This window comes from Papaver somniferum, chromosome 6 (assembly GCF_003573695.1).
Source record: "Papaver somniferum cultivar HN1 chromosome 6, ASM357369v1, whole genome shotgun sequence".
Lineage (NCBI taxonomy): Eukaryota > Viridiplantae > Streptophyta > Magnoliopsida > Ranunculales > Papaveraceae > Papaver > Papaver somniferum.
In genome coordinates, this window is record NC_039363.1 from 81827292 (window position 1) to 81840315 (window position 13024).

A 13024-nucleotide genomic window follows, 5' to 3' on the forward strand; every position below is an offset into this window, starting at 1 on the left:
ATAACCAAAGGAGAATGATTAATTTAGTTGATCATGTTCGACATAGGGAACCTTACGGAGCAACAACTAAGTTAATCGTAAGAGAATGAATAACTCAGTCGATTGTGATCAACATAAGAAACCTTATGGAACAACACAGTATATGCACAAAGATTGTGGATCAGATATCGACCAAATACTACGGAATAGACAAGGATTCATCCTATTTTGCATCACTATTTGCACAATGACATATAATAGAATTAATCCTTGTAAACAAAAGTTTTATCCTTTCTTCCATCAAAAAACATGACATAAAAGGCTTTAACTTTTGTAATGTAAAAAGTTCATTCTATCTTCCATCAATACATTCATATCGACATGATAGAGATAACTTTTGAATAAGTATGGGACAGTCACAGGTTCACGGACGTAAACAACATATCCCATAACAATTTGCAATATAAAAAATCATAAAGATTAAAATTGCAAAAATCATCTTCGAAAAAATACTTTAGAATTTAAATAAATAAATCTAAAAATAATGAAGATGAAAATCGTTGGACATAGCTATGTGTACTCACAATAATGGCTATTCCAAACCCTAGTTATTCTTCTAAAAACACAAATAGAAGATTTACTATATATTGAGACCTATGAAGAATTCTTTATCGTCCCCAAACTCTTTGTCGTCAACAGCCGTAGGAACATATGGTTCATGAAGAAAGGAGTCAATTCCAACAAACCTTCTAGGCTGATGATGTCGAACCATGACCTTCTGAATTTCGAGAGTTCTCATAAAAAAAATACTTTATTTGCTTAATCTCCTTCCTTGCTTCTTTCAACTCTTCAAGAACATCAGAAAACTTCTGAGAATTTGAAGGAACAACTCTTGGATTCCTCATATTCCTTCTTTTTCTTTTCAAAGTCGGAGACAACATAGATTTTTATTTTTTCTTCATGATTGATGGCTTAACAATCATATTAACATCTTTTCCATCAGAATACATGATGCTTGGAGTCTCCAAACGTGTATGGATTTGTGAGAGGAAATCACACTATAAACTCAACAAGCAGTCTTAAGATGAAAAGGGTTTCAGAGAAGGAAAAAGGAATGTAGGGTTATGGAACCTTTTAACACCGGTTCACGCGCGCACGATTCACGACCCTAAAGGGAGTGGAATAGTCGAAAAGAACCCTCTTTTGATAAACAGGTAGGTTCCTTCCAATATCAATTAGATATGAAAGAATTCCAAACCATACAGCAAATCTAAGAAAAGCAAAACAGAAAGATTTTTTTTATTTTCTTTTTAAGCCTAAGGTGTGGATGTTCTTGTCTCTGTTAATCAGGCACATGAGACAAGATGCACAAAAATAACACAATTAAGTTGTGCTGCGGTGAACAACAATTTGTCCACCATGACCCTTTTTAAAGGAATTCATAGATCCCTGTCTATCAAGGTGTTTAGACCATACTCTTTTCTCTAGTGGTCTTGACCTATCTTTGGAAACCAACTTCTTTGAAGAGGATAAAATCTTACATACCCCAGTGGTTTTTTGAACAAGTTTGAGCTTGTTTGCTAGGCTATTTGCTCTTCGTTGAAGTCTCTTGACATGTCTCATCTTGTGTTTATACTTGAAACACTTTGAAAGTTCATGACCCTTGAGTGAACAATAAGAACATGTCAATGGATATGCTGATTCGGACTCCCGAGATGTGCAAGCTGCTAGGCACAGAGTAGAACCTGAAAAATCAGACAGAGAGTTTCCAACGGAAAGGTTTATTCTTCTTCCATATTGGTTGAGTTTCTTTCTGGAAGAATATCAAGATTGATGTATGTATTGCTACAGTTATCAAAATCGATATCTTCACAAAGAAGTGCAACACTTGATTTTTCGTCTTCATTAGAATCATAGTGATCAGACATTTCATCAAGATTTGCAGCAAGACCTTTGTTTCCAGCGTATTTTCTACGATTTGGAAACTCATTCGCAAAATGACCAAAACCTTTACACTTAAAGTACTGTGGCATATCCTCGTCATCAGCCTCGTCAGCATCCCTGTTTTTAAGAGGAACATGATTGTGAGGTTTAACTGACGACTTAGGTTTGTCTATTGAAAACCGTTTATTTATCTTCAATGGAAGATCCCTAAACTGTCTTGTGATCATAGAGACTGATTTTTCAAGATCTTCATCTGATGAATCAGTCTCAGAAAGATCATCCTCAGAGACATAAACACTTTTACTTTTGTCGAGTAATTTAGTGTTCTTTTGTGCTTTAAAGGCAATTCCTTTACGATTTTGGATGTGTGCTCATGATCAAATATCTTTAGCTTTCCAACCAACGTGTTTCTGGAAAGAGCATCAAGGTTATTTCCTTCAACGATGGAATGCTTCTTAGAATCGTATCTAGATGGCAGCGATCTGAGAATTTTCATCACAATGTCCTTTTCAGGAATAGTCTTACCCAATATAAAAGATGCATTAACAATTTCAGACACTTTGTGATTAAACTCATCAAATGAATCTTCATCTGCCACACGAATTTTCCCAATCGGAATTAAGGTTTTGAAGCCTAGCTTCTTTTTCACTAGTATTACCTTCGAATACGGTTTCTAAGATATCCTAAGCATCTTTAGACCTAGTGCACATAGTCACATGGTGCTGAAGATCTGGGGTAATGGCATGTATGATGGAATTCAAACCGTCGGATTTTTGCTTTGCAGCAAGTATCTCGGCAACATTGTATTCACCAATGTTCTTTGGAACGTTCACATTCCCTACTGCCACAACGGGAGCATCATATCCATTAACTATATAAACCCATGATTGAAAATCACGCGCTTGAAGAAAGGCACGCATAGAAATTTTCCACCATAAGTAATTAGAGCCATCGAAGACTAGTGGTACGTTTATAGAGATAACACCTTTGTCCATATCAGATAGCTAAAAACACAGAATTATGAGGTCTTTAATGTGTTTGCATGCTCTGATACCAATTGAAAATGTGTGGGTACAACAACCACACCTAACGATTCGTTTGGAAATATGAGAGGACTTACTCCAATACACTTTCTAGAGAATCAACTAGATAGTCAGACTCAATCTATATTAAAGTATATCAAAGAGTTTAATATCTCTAACTCTTAATTAAATCTGCAATCAGCAAATAGAAATCTTCGAGCCTGATTTAATATAAGAGGAATTACTTGAACAGTACCAAAGATTAATGTTCAAGTGTCAATCAATGTAAATCAACAACCAAAGGTTGGATACTAATTGATTGATCTTAATGCACAACCTGTGATATTTCAATTATATAACAAAATATAATGCAGAAAAGGAATAACACATACACTAGAATTTTGTTAGAGGAAACCACAAATGCAGAAAAACCTCGGGACCTAGTCCAGATTGAACACCACACTGTATTAAGCCGCTACAGACACTAGCCTACTACCAGTTAACTTCGGACTGGACTGTAGTTGAACCCTAATCAATCTCACACTGATTCAAGGTACAGTTGCGCTCCTTACGTCTCTGATCCCAACAGGATACTACGCACTTGATTCCCTTAGCTGATCTCACCCACAACTAAGAGTTGCTACGACCCAAAGTCGAAGACTTGATAGACAAATCTGTCTCACACAGAAAAGTCTATAGTATTGAATAAATCTGTATCCCACAGAAATACTTGTAAGGACCCTCAAGCTCGTCAACGCAATTAGACTGGTCAAGAGATGATCTAGAGACGTTTTAGCCGATAATGACTCGATTATTTAATATATATTTAATTAATAAAAATAATATAAAAATAATTTGGACAAACAAGTAGTACCATTAGATAGATCTTGAAAAGTTACGCGAAATGGACTACTCAAACGTGTAAACCGGATACCGGATGAAGAAGATACGAGACTCGGAAGATGAAGTAGAAATTAGTCAACCTGCCGTTGACCGATGACTTTCCGTTGAGACATTTTAGTTTGACCGGACCTCTGACTAGTTACCCCTTGGTAAAATAGATGAGATATTAATAGTAAAGTCCTTCCCTATGTAATCTTGGTTAAATTAACGGTTTTAATTATATTTAGGTTTAGTTAATAATTAATTATCACCTAATTAGTGTTAATACGTAAAATAATTATGTAGTTTGAAGGTTATCTCTTCAAGTAGGTGTCTGTTAGAATGAGAATTAGAGTGAAGGAGGTATTGACAGGCATTTGGAGGGGAGAGCTTGATCGTTAGTTAATTTGACCAAGTAGTATAAGGTTAGGGAAGAATAAGGTTATTTTTATTATTGAGAGAAACCTATTATGAGAGGTTTTAGATAAAGTGTTGAGGAGGAGTGTTGATAGTTAGCTGATGATGGTGTTTTGTAGAAATAGGATTATATATAATGAAATATTGGAAATCATAGAAGGGGTAATTGAGGAACTAGTTGGTTGTGGTTTGATATAAAGAATAGAGAGTGTTGATGATGGTGGTGACTTTGTTAATGGAGGAGAAAAACTATTATGGTGATCAAAATGAAGTTAGTGATGGAAAGTTAGTAATCTAATCAAGGTAATCCTTCTAATCAATTATTTTGTGTTAATTATGATTTGAGTACTTGTTAGATAGATGATTAGAGTAGAAATCAACGAAGTTCTTCTTGCATGAAAATCATATTTTTATGTGCATGTATTTTGTTAACTGGCCTTTATGTAGAGACTGTACTAGGTACCATCGAGTGAGATTTAGATTTATCTCTATAAATTATAATTTTAGTACGTCGGGTTGTATTTATACACATATAAAGTTTGTCCATATCGGTTGAGTAACGAATGAGTTATAGATTCCGGAAAACTAGTCGACGCAGTAAAACTCAGGTGTATCCAGTCACGAGTATGAATAACTTTGGGTAAAATTAGATATCTTATAATGAGATATAGAAAATATTCAGTAAGACAAAGTTGTAGATAAAGGTCCCGAGATTCTATTAATCCGTATATTATTTAATTTGAATTTATAGACTGTAATATAGAGACACTTAAAGATGCCCTCATGAGCTGAGGTTTGAGTCCCAACACTTGGAACATTTCGGAGAACTGGTGGAGAAGATGACCGAGTCAGCTTCTGACTAAGTCGACTCATCTGACTCGATATGAGTCAGACTTACGTGGGTCGTGGACCGGGTAAACGGGTCGGGTCTGGGTTGGCCCGATGGGTCAGAAAATGGGTAGCGTGCCGGGTTAGTGGACTGTGCCGGATCAGGCCCGTGGGCTAGGTTTAGAGCCAGATTTAGTATTTTGATATTTTGGACTCTTTATGATCCGAATTAGCTTTCGGTTCCTTCTGCAAAGTTGTAGCATTTTTTGAGGGATTTTCAATGACACCCAATTTGACCCCGTTTGGATAAGTAGATATTAATGTATGCCTAGAACACTAGATACCAGGTTATAAGACCGTTAATAAAACTAGAACCATTAGTTATTTCACTTAGCCTATAATTGGAGACTTGTATAAAATTATGTTATGAACCTTGTATGAGATTATTGGATAAATTTTTAGAGTGCTTGTGTGATTAACAGTTAGTCTTTAATAACAACGCTCGATTCAAAGGATGAACCAGTGGAATGGTGGATTTCGAGGTAGGCATGGCTTGTCATCAAAATAGGTGGGAACTCTATAACCTTCTTGTAATTGTTGAGAATTCTTTCTATTGCGAGCATGATGAGTCTTTATTACTCTTGGCATGGTTGTGTGTTTTACTATCTATGTAAATGCTTGTATGTGTCTTGATGTGCTTGTAATATACGTTGTATGATTTCCCCGCAAGGAGTATCTGTGATTTCCCATGGCTCTTTTCTAAGTTAAGTACGGCAGCTTCTTCCACGTTTTAATATTACTTAGTAGGGCGGCTTCTTCCCCGTTTTGATAGTATATACATAATATATAGTAGGGCGGCTTCTTCCCCATTATAATATTAGCTAGTAGAGAGTCTTCTTCCCCGTTTCGCTATTATATATACTATTTTAGTTTGGGGAAATCACTCGTGTGCATATTATACTTGTTTGTCTAACTTCCTGATCTTTATAGTAATATTCTAAATCATGGTTTGTCTGAGAAATCTATGTGGACGATGTTATTATTATTGATTAGGGTTGCTCTCGCATCGTCTTCTCCAATGAGTTTGGCGAGGTTAGAGCGACACTTGCTTAATGATGCATAAATAGCTGAATGATTAATTTCTTCTTGTTTCTTTCGATTTATATTATTTTAGAACTGCGAAGCATGTTAGTGATTTCTTGAGAGTTTCATGTTTTCGTTGAGCCCCCTTTCTGGGATGATGTGCTCATTTTTTCCCACTTCAGTTTCAGTATTTAGAAGAAAAAGCGTACGTGAAGATATTCGTTTTCGGAGCGTAAAGTTTCAGCGAATTAAATATGTTTATTTATATTTTATATATGTATACTTTCTCTGTAAACAACACATGGTTATATTCATATCACATGAGAGATCTTCATTTCTACTATATCAGAGTGTATGGGTTTTCTTTTGGGCTTAGCTTATGTAGTCTAGATTCTTAAGATCGTTATTCTAGATTTTATGCTTCAATTAGTTTGTAATCCTATTAGCTAAGCAGGTTTAGGATTTGGGGCGTCACAACTTGGTATAAGAGCTCACCGTTAAATCTTACATGGGCAACAATAGATGAAAGGTAGTATCATATGGTGAAGTAGTTTAGTTTAGAACTGGGTTGGGTTGTGAGATAAATCTTAATCACAAAAAGCTATCAAGAACTAAAAGATTATTGGTTGATTGATTTGTTTTTCTTGCTGTGTGTACATTTTATGAAGTAAAAAAAGTATGTTAAATCAATTGCATTATGATTTAGAAGCTGATAGAGATTAGAGAATAATTGGTTTAAGATTATGAACACGTAGACAATCCAACACTAGGAAAATAACAAGGTTAGTATATTTGATAGATCCAAAATTTATTTAGAAAATCGTTGAGTACCTTTGTATTTATATAGAGCCATCAATTTATTGAGATAGAAAATTAGTGCGAAGAACTTAGACTTATTTATCTGTAAGTGTTTAAATCAGTATATCTGAGTGTGATAATTTTGATTGATAGATTACAAATTCGTATAAAAAAACTTTACAATAGTGTAGGAAAACCATATAGGTGTGTGTTTCATTTCTTGTTGTTTTGAACTCATTTGAAATGAGTTAGTTTTCACGCGTTTGTAAGTATGAGTAGTACACTTCGTCGAGAGATACCACATCTCTATAAGGTGGGGAGCTTTAAAGACCAGAAGGAAGGTTCGATTTTCGCGGACGAAAATATATAAGGTGGGGAGAATGTAAGGATCCTCAAGATCGTCAACCAATTAGACTGGTCAAGAGATGATCTAGAGACATTTTAGCCGATAATGACTCGATTAGTTAATATAGATTTTAATTAATAAAAATAATCTAACAATAATTTGGAAAAACAAGTAGTACCATTATATAGATGTCGAAAAGTTACGCGAAATGGACTACTCAAACGTGTAAATCGGATACCGGACGAAGAAGATACGAGACTCGGAGGATGAAGTAGAAGTTAGTCAACCTATCGTTGACCGAGACATTTTAGTTTGACCGGACCTCTGACTAGTTACCCCTTGGTAAAATAGATGAGATATTAATAGTAAATCCCTTCCCTATGTAATCTAGGTTAAATTAACGGTTTTAATTACATTTAGGTTTAGTTAATAATTAATTATCACCTAATTAGTGTTAATACGTAAAATAATTATTTAGTTTGAAGTTTATCTCTTCAAGTAGGTGTCTGTTAGAATGAGAAGTAGAGTGAAGGAGGTATTGACAGGCAGTGAGGGGAGAGTTTGATCGTTAGTTAATTTAACCAAGTAGTATAAGGTTAGGGAAGAATATGGTTATTTTTATTATTGAGAGAAACCCATTATGAGAGGTTTTAGATAAAGTGTTGAGGAGGAGTATTGATAGTTAGCTGATGATGGTGTTTTGTAGAAATAGGATTAGATATAATGAAAGATTGGAAATCAGAGAAGGGGTAATTGAGGAACTAGTTGGTTGTGGTTTGATATAGAGAATAGAAAGTGTTGATGATGGTGGTGACTTTGTTAATGGAGGAGAAAAACTATTATGGTGATCAAAATAAAGTTAGTGATGGGAACTTACTAAGCCAATCAAGGTAATCCTTCTAATCAATTATTATGTGTTAATTATGATTTGAGTACTTGTTAGATAGCTGATTAGAGTAGAAATCAATGAAGTTCTTCTTGCATGAAAATCATATTTTTATGTGCATGTATTTTGTTAACTGGCCTTTATGTAGAGACTGTATTAGGTACCTTCGAGTGAGATTTAGATTTATCTCTATAAATGATAATTGTAGTACGTCGGGTTGTGTTTATGCATATATAAAGTTTGTCCATATCGGTTGAGTAAAGAATGAGTTATAGATTTCGGAAAACTAGTCGACGCAGTAAAACCCAAGTGTATCCAGTCACGAGTATGAATAAGTTTGGGTAAAATTAGATATATTAGAATGAGATATGGAAAATATTCAGTAGGACAAAGTTGTATATAAATATCCCAAGATTCTATTGAGCCATATATTGTTTAATTTGAAATTATAGACTATAATCTAGAAACACTTAAAAATGCCCTCATGAGCTGAGTTTTGAGTCCCAACACTTGGAATATTTCAGAGAACTCTGTAATTTTGATTCAAAGGATGAACCAGAGAAATGGTGGATTTCGAGGTAGGCATGGCTTGTCATCAAAATAGGTGGGAACTCTGTAACCTTCTTGTAATTGTTGTGCATTCTTTCTATTGCGAGCATGATGAGCCTTATTACTCTTGGCATGGTTGTGTTTTACTATCTATGTAAATGCTTGTATGTGTATTGATGTGCGTGTAACATGCGTTGTATGATTTCCTCGCAAGGAGTGTCTGTGATTCCCCACGGCTCTTTCCTAAGTTAAGTATGGCGGCTTCTTCCCCGTTTTAATATTACTTAGTAGGGCAGCTTCTTCCCAGTTTCAATATATTAGTAGGGCGGCTTCTTCCCCATTTCGATAGTATATACATAATATATAGTAGGGCGGATTTTTCCCCATTATAATATTACCTAGTAGGGCGTCTTATTCCCCATTATAATATTACCTAGTAGGGCGGCTTCTTCCCCTTTTCGTTATTATATATATACTATTTTAGTTTGGGGAAATCTCTCGTGTGCATATTATACTTGTTTGACTAACTTCCTAATCTTGATAGTAATATTCTGAATCATGGTTTTTCTGGGAAATCTGTGTGGACGATGTTATTATTATTGATTAGGGTTTCTCTCGCATCGTCTTCTCCAATGAGTTTGGCGAGGTTAGAGCGACACTTTCTTAATGATGCATAAATAGCTGAATGATTAATTTCTTCTTGTTTCTTTCGATTTATATTATTTTAGAACTGTGAAGCATGTTAGTGATTACTTGAGAGTTGCATGTTTTCTTTGAGCCCCCTTTTTGGGATGATGTGCTCATTTGGTCCCACTTCAGCTTCAGTATTCAGAAGAAAAGGCGCACGTGAAGATATTCATTTCCGTAGCTTAAAGTTTCAGCGAATTGAAGATGTTTATTTATATTTTATATATGTATACTTTCTCTGTAAACAACACATGGTTATATTCATATCATATTCATTTCTACTGTATCAGAGTGTATGGGTTTTCTTTCGGGCTTAGCTTATGTAGTCTAGATTCTTAAGATCGTTAATCTAGATTTTATGCTTCAATTAGTTTGTAATCATATTAGCTAAGCAGGTTTAGGATTTGGGGCGTCACAATACCCAAGAGTTTTTGTTCCGTCTTTTGATAAATCAAGGGGAACAGGAACCAATTGATAAACAAGACTTATATCCCCGAAGAACAACTCAGTATTATCAATCAGCTCACAATAAACTTAATCGACTAGCGAAACAAGTTATTGTGGAATCACAAACGATGAGACGAAGTTTGTTTGTGATTAATTTTCTATCTTTCCTATTGGAGATATAAAATATCGAGCCAATTATTTCAATTGCACTCGACACGATAGAAATAGCAAGACCAGATCACGCAACTACAAAGATAATAGTTGGGTCTGGATTCACAATCCCAATGAAGTCTTCAAGTCGTTAACCTACATGGTATCGATAAGAAACCTAAGGTTAAAGGAGAATCGACTCTAGTTATGCAACTAGTAACACACAGGAGGTGTGGGGATTAGTTATCCCAGTTGCTAGAGTTCTCCTTTATATAGTTTTCAAATTAGGGTTTGCAATCCAAGTTACCTTGGTAACAAAGCATTCAATATTCACCGTTAGATGAAAAACATGATTCAACCAAGCTAATATCTTTCAACCATTAGATCGTACTTAGCTTGTTACACACAAATAAAATATACCCTCATTTAAGTTTATGTAGCCGTACCTAAACGTGTACACCATGTTGGTTCACAAATAGTTAACCGAGGTTAGCCATATGATTACTCTCATATCAACCTTATTCATCTTAACCATAACTAGTTCAAATGACTCAAATGAAACTAGTTAAGAGTTGTTCCAAATCGGTTTGATTCACTTGAATCAATCATGAACATTATATCCACGGTTTGCAAATATTGTATTCCTTATGATTTAAATGTTTAAGTTCATGGACTTGACCGATTTGACAAAGTAACCAGCTTAAGTATGCGTACTTAACCAACCTGTTTTGAGTTTGTGAAGTTTCCAAACTCAGCAGAAATTTTCGGTTCAAAAACTTCCGCCAGTATGCGTACGGGTACGCATACTTAAAGTGACTGGTTTGTGAGTTTTTCCAAAACCAAATTCAGCAGAAATTCTAGGTTTGAGAACTTCCGCCAGTATGCGTACGGGTACGCATACTTGACCTGTCTCCTTCACCAAATCCGTATACACACATATGCATACTCTTGGCTTCTGGTTTATGGACTTATATATACACTAGTGTGCGGACACACTATATATGCTTATATCCAAAGATGGTTACATCATCAACTCTTTATTTCAATCATTGAAATATTCTTCTATAATATTAATAGCCGTTTTCACACACTATCAACATCAAAGCAATTTTCAAGATATTGAAATAATCAATATTGAAACCTTCCAAGTCTTACACCAAATGATTGTATCACACAAACCATGTAAGATGTTACCCGGCAATTTTCTCATGATATAAGATGAACTTGGTCGAAGCGAAAGCTTATCAATACATATTTCGAGAAATATGTAAGCTATATCGTAACACGACTCATGTCTCAATATCATGTCTCAAATGTGTATAGAGAAAACTATATCGTAACACGACTCATGTCTCAATATATGAGATAGTAGAAATAGACTTTCTAAGTGATATACAAGTTCAAGTATCCACATACCTTTTGTATAAGAAGTTCCCCTTAGTAGTTCTTCGTCTTCAAGAGATGAACGTCGAGAGATTTAATTTCAACTACACTATATATGTCCTAGTCCGAGATATCTACAAATAGGCTAGAAATCAAGACTTATAGTTTTGATCACTATCATTGACAAACATGCTTGAGATAACAACGCATGCGAGTTTGACCGAGCAATTCTCTAATAATGTCCATGAATTTCCACTGTTTTGTTAACTCCTGCAATTTCCTACTAAATGTTACAAAATAAGTTAATGCTGGGGTAAATAACTAGCATACATGATACTTCCCATTGGAGTTGAACTAGTCATTCCATGTTTCATTATTTTACTTTACGTTTTTCTTAATGTGAAGCTGAAGCTTGGCACACTCACAAGGGGGGGAATTACCCTTGGACTAGGCTTGCTTAAGCCAGCCCTAACAAGAGACAAAGATATTTTTTTCATAGACCTTTTTTAGTAATGTGTGTATAAATTTTACCCTTAAGCCAGCCGAAGAAAAGAGTCAAGTCCTCCCCATAACCAAAGTCTAGTTCCGCCACTGCACACCCAGTATTTAAGTGACATATTTTCTGTCATTAGATTGCCAAATATATTGCAAAATTTGGATAGGATACTTGACATCCTGATATGGTGCTAGTGGATTACTTTGATGCTTTTTTGTAATTATTCTGTTTTGTGTGTGTTGGGTGATGTTGTGCTTGCTTTTATCGGTTGGGGTGTTATACTGAGTTTGTTGTTCGTGGTGTGCAACAAAGTTGCGAAGGAAGAGCATGTTGTGACTTGTCGTACCGCGACTGCAAAGGTGTGTTTGTCATGCATAGAAGGTGATGAACTTTTTATTTACGGTAGCTTAGGATGAGAAGGAGTTGTGTTTATTTGGTTTCTGACATTGATTTCCTGGTTGTGCAGTCAGTGTATCAATGGATTGTCAAGCCACAGACTATTGTCAAGTTGAATGAGATGTTTCTTCCTGGTCGAATGTCATTTATATTCAACATGGTAATAAGCTTTTGCACATGCTCTTTATATTTTTATATAACTTCTGATTCCCGTTATTGATATTGGATTTTTAGTATGATAGGTGGGTTGCAAAGTGTCTTGAACTGATTTCTATGGTAAATGTTTTCCTTGTGGTGTTTTTGTATATGATGAACTAGAGGCTAACTAGTGCTTTGTATTTTCAGGTTCCCGATAGTGGGTCATGGAATTACAACATCAATGGAGTGAAGCATAACACTAATCTGACGTGTGGGATAAAGCTGGGATCGATAGTGACACTGAGAACATCAGCTCGTAAATACTTTATGATTACATCATACTTTACTATATACTCTTGTGGGCATGGATTGACACTACTGACATGTTTACTTTGAGGTTATATGGTTCTTGGTAAGTACCGATAGCCTTTACTTTGCCTCATCTAATTCACATATCTTGATTGCAGGCTTGGTGGGATAGCCCTGGCTTATGAACTATATATGAACTGATTGGCATCTGATTGTTGCTTTGTAAGTTTTGTAAGTTACAATGTAGGAAGTTTTTATGAACTCGGCAAGTTTTTTAACTTGTA